General features: G+C 36.9%; 1 protein-coding gene across 9 annotated transcripts in view; it reads left to right on the top strand.

Annotated features, from left to right (window-relative positions):
* The window catches only part of Mettl4 (Methyltransferase like 4), a 169,662-nt gene that overhangs the window by 31,335 nt on the left and 125,827 nt on the right, over positions 1-12,500 (top strand). The window lies entirely within an intron of this gene.

Raw genomic sequence — 12,500 nt, 5'->3', positions numbered from 1 at the left:
AATGGTAAGAACCTGGGATAACGGAAACAGGACGGGAATTTCGAAGAGCACCATCTCTAAGCCTGCAGAGAGAGTAAGCAGCATAGCAAGATCAGTCGAATTTTCCAAGTCATGGCAGGGACGACTAAAGAGTGCATAAAAAAATATGATGGATTTCAATTTTGTATTATAGTTCCCACTTCTGAATGTGCCCCACAGCCGTGGCATGGCAGAGTGAGGCCCATTGCCCGAAGGGAGGAGAGGATAAAAGAAATTAAGTGGAAAATGAAAGGATTTTGTTCTTCGTAACATGGCAGATCCCATTTTGGAGTTGCGGGAAAGAAAAACCATTTAGTGACATTCTTCAGGGAACGCCATTTTCATCTGGCCGAATCGCCCAATGATTTGAACGATTAAAGAAAGCGGAAAAAGAGGACGGTTCTCGTGATGAGATTAGCGCTGATTGTAGTTGCTCTCTCAGGGTTTCGACACCAGATGATTAGGCGTGCTCTATTTTGTCAGTGTTGCAAGGCGCGAGGACAAACTCATCGCGCAAGCTTAACTACGTATGTATATGCATGCATGTACAGTATGTATGTATGTATATATATATATGTATATATATATATATATATATATATATATATATATATATATATATATATATATATATATATATATATATATATATATATATATATATATAGTGACGGAGCGTGTAGATTCCGTCAGCGGTGGGCAGTGCGGTGTATGGGTTCCGGATTGTTATTAGGGTTCCCACAGACAGTTTATTGTCAACTCAGGCTGTATTTTCAACTTCAAGATTACGCTACTGAATGGTAATTCATCTTCTGGAACTTTTAAATAGTATTTTGGGTACTGCTTTTTACTGGTTAACCATCTAAAATATGCATACATTGCTACATCATGGGGATCCTAATTCTTGAAAATTCCTTCCAAGTTTGCAAAGCACCTTCGACCAGAATTTGAAACTCCCTCAGTGTAGAACAGTCGCGATGAAACTGGTCTGCAAATGTTGACTGACTCCACTGCTAGCCTGTTGGTCTCTGTGGGTGGCTTCCGCTGCTTGGTTATGTTAGATAGATACTCAGCTCTAGTTGATTTTTTAAGGACGTTTGTACAAGTTGCTCCTCCAAAATCTGGCCAAGTATTCTTCTCATAATTCAGTCGAGGGGTTGCATTGAGTGAAACTTAAAATGCTCTGAGTTATTGTGACGATTGGCAGATTACCTGACTTAGCGGCCAGGCATGAAGTACAGTAAAGTGTCCCACCTGGTGGCGTAAGTTTTTTTCCTCCGCTAACTTCTTGTGTGCTGTTTCGCTGAGCTTCCCAAGGTGTTCGCATTTTAGTGTATATGTCTTTCGATCTGTTCACCTTCTTTCCTCTTTCATTTGTCCACAGTCATCCTTTTTCTCCATTTACAATTTTTCTCATGTTATTCTTTTCTTTCTCTCTTCAATTGCTCATGGTCTTACTTTCCCTCTTTACACGTGTTCAAATTCCTCTCTCTCTCTCTCTCTCTCTCTCTCTCTCTCTCTCTCTCTCTCTCTCTCTCTCTTGGTGTTCTGCATCCCTCTGTAATGCTGCATTTGCTGCTGCACTAGTGTGGTGAGATCTGTTACTTGTGCCATGGTTGTGTTGCCGAGACGTGATCAAGCTTACTGACTTGCAGAAACGTGTTCATTCTCCTCGGGAATGACTCTGAGCTCCGTAAGTTCTTGAATATGATCATATTTAATTTGACACTTCTCCCAAGCCGTACCTTTGCTCACTTCACCACTCTACTCTGTAATATTTCAGTGGGGGAGAAGATACAAAGGCCAAAAAGATTAATGTCATTTTATTAGTGACAAACAACGATTGAAGTGTGCAGAGAGAGATTACAGATATTTACAACGAGGTGTGTATTATGTATTAATCACTTTTACACAATCTGCACTTTGCATACTTTCACACCTTTTTTCCACCGCCATTTCTGTTGTAAAATTCCCGTAGTCTTATAAATCTCTGAGACATGATCCTGAAAGACGACTGAATGACTAACAATATTTTTTTATTTTATCTCAAGCTTACTGTATGTGTCCATGCTGCTAAGTGGTTAAGTGCATAATGAAGCGAGAGAGAGAGAGAGAGAGAGAGAGAGAGAGAGAGAGAGAGAGAGAGAGAGAGAGAGAGAGAGAGAGAGAGAGAGAGAAAAGGAAATATTGTTTTAATAACATCCACTTCTGTTTAGCCAGGCGAGCAAGCTCAGTTCTGCATGTTTGCTGATTAGCTTAAAGTTTTATGTGGTCTCAAATATGCAGTACCCCCGTAATAAGTGTTTTCAATAATGTAATGTAAATAAGTTATTATACATGAAAATGCTCTCAGTTGATTTGTTGATAACATACCCAGTGTAGTTTCAAAGACAATTGTATAGAATTACTCTCCCTCTCTCTAATTATAGCTGTCGTTTCTCTGTTATATGTTTTTAAACATTCTTATCATCTGTTTTACATTAAACGCTCTAAAAGGAAGTTATGAAAGTATAAATTATGCACAGAAAGCTAACCGGTAGAATTCGCCAAGTTGGCTGTTGCCTTTACAGTGGTGTTGGAACCGGCGCTGCTACTTTACTTCCTGAATTTAGTGTGTAGAGTCAGTCAGATAGAAAGATGTTTTTGCACAAAGCGCAAAACTTATACATTCGGTACTTGTGCCTGTTTTTCGTCTCTCCTGATCTTGATCATCATAACATAATTTAAGGTTAATGACGTTTCGAATCAGTGGTCTCAAAGTGGGTTGCTCTGTACAGATATGTATTGGCGTATTTCAAGTAAAATAATTTTTTACTGGACATGTTTCATACTGCATTGCCATATAGTTTTTACTTCTGTAGAATTGGTAAATTGCAAAGTTATGCTAGGATTAAATTTAATTAATTCATTTTTATAAAGGTATTTCAACCATATATTTGCAATGCTGTACAAAGGTAAATGGCTTCAAACCCTATGTGTCAGGTATTTAGTGAATTTCACACCACACAGATTAACGATAAAGCTACTTGGGAGAAAATATTTTGTTACTGCCGGTCTTAAGCGAAACCATTTATTATTATTGTTTTTTAAGTTTTTAGATGTTCCTCTGCTTGGGACACGGGTGTATATATGTATCACAAACCATTGGTACTCCTAAGGCAACAGCGATCATGAACCATTTAGTACCACCACTAGCAGTCTTTAATAAATGGACTGACCTGACCTGACCTTTGCACTTGTCATTGGCCATAAGAGTCTCACCCACCATTCAAATGGATATTCTCAAAAACAGGTTACACCCTTACCAGTGAATGCTCATCTGCCTCGTGCACACACACACACACACACACACACACACACACACACACACACATATATATATATATATATATATATATATATATATATATATATATATATATATATATATATATATATATATATATTCAAATCAAACAGTGGACAGGCTGAATTTGATTTGAAAATCAAATAGATTAGAATTGCGTATAAAAGTAAGATTGTACATAATATTACTATGACTTGTATTATATACCAGTTGACATTTAATCACTGCACTAAATAAGTCAGGTCTCTGTGGAAAATCACACTTAGGAAATGAAATAAATTTCAGTAGAAGAATAAAAGATTCGTGACTGACTCACAGCCTCACTTCTGGTACTTTACCTTTTTGTCGGAGGCACTGGGGTTGGTCCTCTGCTTCAGCGCCAGTATGGACGTCAAGAATTTAAGGGGCTTACACTGTAAAAAGACTGAGGATCCAAAAACAGCCACGTGGGAAGGGTCAAGGCTATAAGGTAGCGGGGTGAAAAGGACAAGTGTATGGATTCAGCTGCAGGGCATTTCTGAGGAAGTGCCGGTCGTATGCTGCCTTTTAAGACCTCGGCGGATTATTTTTTTCTTCCTTCCAAATGGCGCTGTCTATTCGCTTGGCAGCCCTTTCTCTATGTATCCCGGACCATGTGGCAGGCCACTGGCCACATGGTGACCAGTTGGTAAGGACCCAGCTGCTTTATCTTTTGGATTAATTTCCTTTACCTGCTCATCTGCGCCTCTGGCAAGGATTTGGTCTCCAGAAGGCATTGCCTGGAATAAAGGTCTCGAGCAGTCACTAGGTCAAGGAAGGGGATTAAAAAATTACCAAAGGAGGGAGGAATGTGAGATTCCTTCAGGAAGGGGTGATATTTTCCCAGAACCTGCCTTTGTTAGTCAGCGGTGTTATTAACGTTACTGTACTTGTCAAGTCAAGTTTATGAGGGCTATACTGCATGTTATTGCAAGACGAGAGGGCGAGGTGGCTTAGAAGAGGTCTCCCTCATTACAGTATACTTTTATATATATATATATATATATATATATATATATATATATATATATATATATATATAAAATTTATATATATATAATATATATATATATATATATATATATAAATATATATATATAAATTGATATAAAATAGGCATATAATATAAAACACACACACATATAATACACACACACACACACATATATATATATATATATATATATATATATATATATATATATATATATATATATATATATATATATATATATATATATATATATTATATGCCTGCGGATTTTATATCAATTTATACTCTCTTGATACCTCAGCAGTCAAAAGTCACTGTACATTGTTGTTTCTAACCAAGCAGTGGTTCGAATCCCACTGGAGACGAAGCATTTATCAGTTGTAATTCCCTTGAGTGTAAGTTAATCCACAAGTATATTTAACTGGATATTAAACGGTATTTGTGGTTTCATATATATATATATATATATATATATATATATATATATATATATATATATATATATATATATATATATATATATATATATATATATATATATATATATATATATATATATAATCTATAATATATAATCTTAACCTTCATTTCAAACCGGAGATTAGCATAAGTGCAAAGAGGGATTTGACTGTTTTGAGATGGTCTTGTCATGTGGGAAGAAAAGGGGGCGATAGGTTGGTGAAAAGACTAAAATGTCACAGGGGAGAGCAGAGGAAGGATTAGAGAGTGCTGGATTGGCAGTACAAGAGAGGTAATAGAATCGAAGGGTTTTAATATCCAGGAAATCGGGAGAGTGTGTGTGCAAGATAAAAGTGAATGGTGCAGTCCTTGTGGGGGTTTCGATGCGCCGCTGAGCCTTATGTTTATGTTTATATAGTAACTAATGTTGTGGAAGTTTTCCCTCAAAGGATTCAACCACGATTCAGCGATTAAAGTGTGACTGCAGCAGGGATCGTTGTGTTATTTTTTCAGGAGCCATCCTTATTAAAGGAACCGAATCAGTGATAAAAAAATCTTTATAATGTCTGTAATAGAGAATGAACACCTCGACGTTGTCACCAGTCATGTACCCCAAGATGAATACCCATTACATTTTTTTTATGAATGGTAATTATAAGATATATTGATTCCTACCATGCAGACTTACTTGAACAGTTTGCGTTACAGTTCTGAATGCTTCTGTGGGTATGTCTGCGCGTACGTATGCAAGACTGAGAGAAGGGTTGGGATCGATATCTGCGGGGTTGCGTTGGAGACCGTCTCCAAGGGATGCGAGAAGTTTTCAAGATTCCTCCTTACTCAAATGTTCGGGAGAACATTCAAGCTAACATGTAACATAAAACTAGTTTTTATGGAAATAAACGTGCACAGTATTTGGGAGTTCTCCATTTATAGCTTGATATGTTACTAATTTTTAGTCTGTAAGTTTCAGCGTTAAAATGCACAGTGACAAAATATTTACCGGAGAGAGAGAGAGAGAGAGAGAGAGAGAGAGAGAGAGAGAGAGAGAGAGAGAGAGAGAGAGAGAGAGAGAGAGAGAGAGGCGTTTGTTTACAAACATTCCTTCACCCTCCTCGTCATATAATATACACGACTGTGGATGAAGGCAAGGTCAAGATACCGAAGAGCAAATGAGATGGATTACACCACGAAATATTGAAGTAGGTTCCTGCCGAATGATGAAACGTTTACTATTAAATTTAATGAATCTTAACTAGAAATAGTAATAGTTGGACAGCCACTGGATAAATGTTTCGACCGTAAAATCGACCAACTTGCGGCCATCTATAAGTGGATACAGAACGAACTTAATGAAGGAGGATGAAATTCTAGGTAACAAATGCATTTGCAGGCAACGTAGAAGATAAAAGGTGTAACCCAATCATCTGGAGACGCGCAGTGCGACCGTCTGCACTTGGCACTTCGTTTGTGTTAATAAACGTTGACAAGATCACCATCAGAACCGACCAGGGCGCCCACACAGATCCGGTTTTCGCCAGCATTTATGATTTCTGCTGAACACGACCGCGCGGAAGTGGTTTCTCTTTCACCTGAAATGAAGTGAATAGCGCCTCAAGACTGGAACAATAAAACTTATCAAAGAATGGCAGGAAATATTGTCACAGCTAGAATTGGCCTGCTAATAGTGAAGACGGTTCATGTGATTTTGATGGTGTCCCTTATTTGGCTCTAGTGTACATGGTTTCATTATATATATATATATATATATATATATATATATATATATATATATATATATATATATATATATATATATATATATATATATATATATATATATTTTGCCCCATTTTTGTGATTTATTGTTATAATTCTATGCGTTGAATAATAATACAATGAACGGATTCCCATGGTAGGAGCAATCTACTTATAAATATTTTTGTATGCACTAAGATCACGTGCGATGTCGTCCGATACCCAGAATCCTTGTAGAAAAAAACAAATTATTTTCATGACAGAGAGAGAGAGAGAGAGAGAGAGAGAGAGAGAGAGAGAGAGAGAGAGAGAGAGAGACAGAGAATTACACTGCGAATGGGTGGCTGAATATTCACTAGTTTTTTATTCGATAATCGACTTTGTGACTGTCAAATGGACGTGGTGCGTTAGACCCAACATGAACTACCTTAGTGCACAGCGAAAGCCTCTCTTGCACTGTATATATTTCTGTTGCCTCGTAGCTAGGTTTTATAAAGCTCGTCTAGCTCACATTTGGTTCGAATGTTGTGGATCACAGGTAAGATGGAAAGAGAGAAAGAAGAAGAAGAGGAGCAAGAAGATAAAAAAAACTAGACGTGAGTGCTCATTGATCCGTTAAGTTGTAAATCATCAAAACTGACGGACCTCGACGAGGTAGTGCTCACCCCGCAAGAGTAACCATTCATAAGACATTCTTCTTCGTCTTCTTTTTCACTCCCGCCTGTTCTTTGTGTCGGAAATGCAGATGACTGTCTAGTGTTTGTCGATTTTGTGGCATGACAGAATCTCAAACTCTCGAAAGGATTTCCTTGGATAACAGAAGCGTTCTCGTGATGTGATAGACAGGCGCCTTACTCCGAAGGCAACAATTTGACAATCAAATGTTCTTTCGGAGCCTCGGAAAGACTGACTCGATACAAAGAAATATGTGCGTAAATCGTTATTTCAGGATGTTCAGTATTGTGATTCGAGCCGTTTGGGAATAGTAAGTTGAGGAAAGATAACAGACGTTTTCATTTTAGTAAATGAAGTGCTGTCGTTGTTGTGTATGTAGTTTATGATGAGACCTGAAGTTTGTTTTTTTAATAAACAGCTTAAATATTGTATTTCAACAGATAATGAAACATTAGAGAAAAAGCAACTTTTAAACACTGGAAAAAGCATCGAAAAATAGATAAATAAGAGATGGTGCTCGATGTTCAAGTGAGAAGGCAGAAAATGCCAAGCAGTAGGACAAGGGCGGAGAATACCGCTCTGTGGGAGAGAACACACGAGCGCTCCGGCGGTTGTTTTTAGGAAGAAGACCCTTATTTAAGGGAAAGAAGTCTGGGGAGGCCCACATGCAGAGAGCAGAGAGAGAGAGAGAGAGAGAGAGAGAGAGAGAGAGAGAGAGAGAGAGAAGAGAGAGGCTAAAGTATTTCAGGAGACTGAGTAAAAAAAAAAATTGATCAAGTCCAAAGGAGGGGCAGAAGGTGGTGGAGATAATAAGGGAAGAGAGAGGGACACTAAAATATTTAAGGAGACAAAGTGAAAAAACTAATTAAGTCCAAAGGGGCGGGGAAAAAGGTGGTGCAGATAACCAAGGAAGAGAGAGAGAGACAGAGAGAGTATTTAAAGTATTTCAGGAGACAGTGAAAAAACTGATAAAGGCCAAAGGAGGTGGAGAAGCAAGTGGAGATAATAGGCAAGAGAGAGAGAGAGAGAAACTAAAATATTTCAGGAGACAGTGAAAAAGAGACTAATAAAGTCCAAAAGAGGGGGAGAAGATGGTGGAGGTAATAGAGAGAGAGAGAGAGAGAGAGAGAGAGAGAGAGTCAAGAGGAGAGAGAGAGAGAGAGAGAACTGTAAACTAAAAGTCAAAAGGAAGGAGAGAAAGATAGAGAAGAGAAAGAGAGAAAAAAGTGTAAAAAGTCAAAAGGAAAGAGAGAGAGACATATAGAACTGTAAACTAAAAAGTCAAAAGGAAAGAGAGAGAGAAGAGAAAATGTAAATTAAGTCAAAAGAAAGGAGAGAGAGAGAGAGAGAGATCTGTAAACTAAAAGTCAAAAGGAAGTGGAGAGAGAGAGAGAGAGAACTGAGAAAGTCAAAAGGAGAGAGAGAGAGAGAGAGAGAACTCTCCCAAACTAAAATTCACAAGACCAAGAGCGATCAAGGCTATTCCACTGTACTCTTGAGATGTGTGAAAGTCAGAACTGCAAATTAAAATAAAGGAAACTATAGAGAGAGAGTAGATTTGAGAGAGAGAAAGGTTATTGAGAGAGAGATGCAGCATTCAGAGGTGTCTTAAGTCAAAAGGGTGTGAGAAAGATATAGAACTGTAAACTAAAAGTCAAAAAGGAGAGAGAGAGAGAGAGAGAGAGAGAGAGATTTTTTATCACTGTTAAATTAATTGAACTGTAAATTACTTTCAAACATTAGAGAGAATCTGTAAACTAAAAAGTCAAAAGAAAGGAAAGACCTATCTGTATTGCTAAAAGTCAGGAAGTGGAGAGAGAGAGAGAGAGAGAGAGAGAGAGAGAGATTGAATTTAAGAGAGAGAGATACTGTAAACTAAAAGTCAAAGGAACTATTAAATTAATTGCAGCTCTATTACATTCAAACTCTATTTTCACGACCAATCTGACTCACTGCTCATTTTTATTACTTTTGCTGGATATTGTAAAGTCAGCTGTCTTTTAAAATACTCGTACTATATCTCGCGTAGATTTGTGACAGAAAGGTTATTAATCATTGAGGAAAACCACACAGCATTCAGAGGTGTCACAGTTGTGTTTGTCGGTGTGTCATCATGAACCTCTCACTCTCTTCTGTTATTTTTTATCACGGTTAAATTAATTGTATTTGCCATTACGACATCCATTATTTTCACTCATCTGACTTTAGGTTAATTGTCATTTTCTTATTAAACTACCCTGTATTGTGTGTTGTTCTTCTCTCGAGATTTTCCAAGATTGTCGATTAGATTGTCAGTTGAGAATTTCTCACTCATTAAATTAATTGCATTTTATTACATTCAAACTGTATTTTCAGATTGAACTGCTCATTTTTATTATTTTTAATTGGATATTGAGGTCCATTATATATTACCATTACTATCTCTCTCTCTCTCTCTTCTTTCTTTTAACGTGCTTTTATCCCATTTTTGATGACAGGAGTAGCAACTAATCATTGAGGAAAACACGAACACTTTCATGATATACACAGTTCATATTTTCGGCCTGTCATCATGAACCACCACTGACTTCGTTATTACCACGGATCACGGTCCAGGTATCTCCTTATTACGACATCCGTCTATCCGTTTCTGAGCTGCTTAGGTTAAACGCGCTGGCAGGACAAGTCCGTAATGCCGTGTTGTTCTTGGTGCGAGATTTTCCAAGATTGTCGATTAGATTGTCAGTTGGAGAAGTTAGCTAATCATTATAACTGTTGCTTTTATTTTCGTTGAGATTGAACTCAGTGGTATATAGAGGTCCAATATATATTACCATTACTATCTCATGTATATATATATATATATATATATATATATATATATATATATATATATATATATATATATATATATATATATATATATTCATTAATGTTTCTTCAAATGTATCACCAGTTTCATTTAAAGTAACGGCCTGTAAGGTTTTATGAATGACGGCACCGTTAATTAAAACTTAATTTAGAGAAATCTAGGTTTCTCGGAGCATCATTATACTGTCATAACAGTATTCAGTGTTGTGATTCATAATTTGGCTCTTTAGCTGTTTTCCAAAAATGCTGAAAAGATTTAGTTTAGTTACAAAGGGCAACCAGAATCCCAAGACAGTACAGTTGGAATATTTCCCCGATACTGCACCATTTCAGTATTTTTTTTTTTTTTTTTTTTGCATGAACAGGACGTAATTAATATTGCATCCCGATTGCTCATTATTTTCGTGTTGTTCACAGACAGCCGGAAGCTATAATTTTCTTCCGTTACGCATTCAGACCATAACATTAAACGAGGCAATGAACAGATCCTGGAATCAGGACCAGACTGGAAGAAAAGTGTAATATCACTTATTTTCCTAGAATACAGCAAATCAGTTTTAATGGATTGTTATCCTTTTGTTTTTGTTCATCAGTTCTTACATTGTTTCTGCAGACAAACAGACAAACAAATGAAACCAAGCCATAACCTCCTTGGGAGAATGGAAGTGGATGATGATTCTCACGGGTATTTGGCAGCAAATGTAACAGATGATGGCCGGGTGAGGGAAGAGCTGAGTCACAGAATCGGTGGAGGAGGAAAGGTAGTAAAGTGTGTGTTTAAGATAAGGAAGACACTCCAGTTATCTGTGGAAGCCAGGGTAGTCATATATGCTTGGATTGTTTAACCATTTCTCCTGTATGAAAGTAGAGTGTGGATGCTGAATGAGAATGGAAGGAAAATGGTTGAGGCTTTTGGGATGAGCTGTTTGTGTGGTATTTGGGGCAAATGAACACTTGAAAGGGTGAGAAATGTGGAGATATGTTGAAGTGGTAAAAAGGTTATTGCGTTTGAAAAGATGGATCAGAGTTTTGGAGGTGGTCTGGTTATGTGCAAAGAACGTAGGATGATATGTTGGTAAAAAGAATGTATAATTTAGAAGTGTTAGGAGGATTTGGAAAGGATGACCTAGGTCGGATAGATGGCGGGAAAAGGCATTGGGTAGGGATTGCTATAACATCCTGAAAGTTTGCAAATGTGTGCAAGATAGAAGTGAATGGCAAAGTTTATATAAGACTGTCCGAGGCGCTGCTGGTGATCGTTCCGTGTAGATGCATGAGGCGGTTAAGTTCGTGGAAGTTCTAGGCACATGGAGTTCATCCACGGTTCGCCAGTTAGTATGTGGGTGTGTGGCAGTGGTTATTAAGGTGTTTTTTCCATTAAGTCACCCCCTAATAGGGAAACAGTTTAATGTAAACGTGTACATAGCCACACACATTATATATATATATATATATATATATATATATATATATATATATATATATATATATATATATATATATATATATATATATATATATATATATATATATATCTGTGTATGTGTCAGCCACATTCGTGCTTGGAAATTCTTCCTGATATTTATCGAGGAATCCCCCCTCCCCCCTCCAATCCCCACGAACAGTAGACACATTCAGAGCACGTGTGGCTTTATCACTTTTCTGTAATCTCCAGCAGAAATGCGGAGTTTACTCTAACTCACATGCTTATTAATTTATACATCAATAATTATATTCATTGACGCCTTTATTCTTGGAATCTGGTCTGCTGTGCTGAAGTTACAAAAATTAAATAAATATCGAATAGTTCAGTGAGATTGTGTACATTAGAAAAGAGGAAAAAAATGGCATTCACTCAAGGAAGTACGCATACCTGATACCCTCTCGTGCTTAAGAAAGATTATCTGGCCAATTATACGTAATAATTCCCACTTTGTACTGACATCGCAGAAATTCTTAAAAGGAAACTTACACCCATTTTTCTTTTTTTTTTATACACGTAAGAAAATAAGTTTGATTTGCCACGCCTTTTCACGTTCGTGAAACTTAATTCAGTTACAGAATTCAGCGTCTGGAGATGAAGCGAGGGAAGAAAAGGGAGCTACTTTCGCTCATCCCCAGATAAAGGGATAGACAGGATGTTAAAGACGATAGAAGCACACACTCTCAAGCAAATACGAAAATAATTGAATGAACTCGTGTGTCAAAGAAGAGATTTTCACTGCCACATTGGAGTGAATTCCGATTATGGTTATTATGCTAAGTATATATATATATATATATATATATATATATATATATATATATATATATATATATATATATATATATATATATATACTGTATATATACATATACGTACAGTATATGTGTGTGCGTGTC

Source organism: Macrobrachium rosenbergii, chromosome 3, assembly GCF_040412425.1.
Source record: "Macrobrachium rosenbergii isolate ZJJX-2024 chromosome 3, ASM4041242v1, whole genome shotgun sequence".
Taxonomy (NCBI): Eukaryota; Metazoa; Arthropoda; class Malacostraca; order Decapoda; family Palaemonidae; genus Macrobrachium; species Macrobrachium rosenbergii.
The sequence above is the reverse complement of the archived record's forward strand: the minus strand, read 5'-3'. Positions and strand labels throughout refer to the sequence as shown.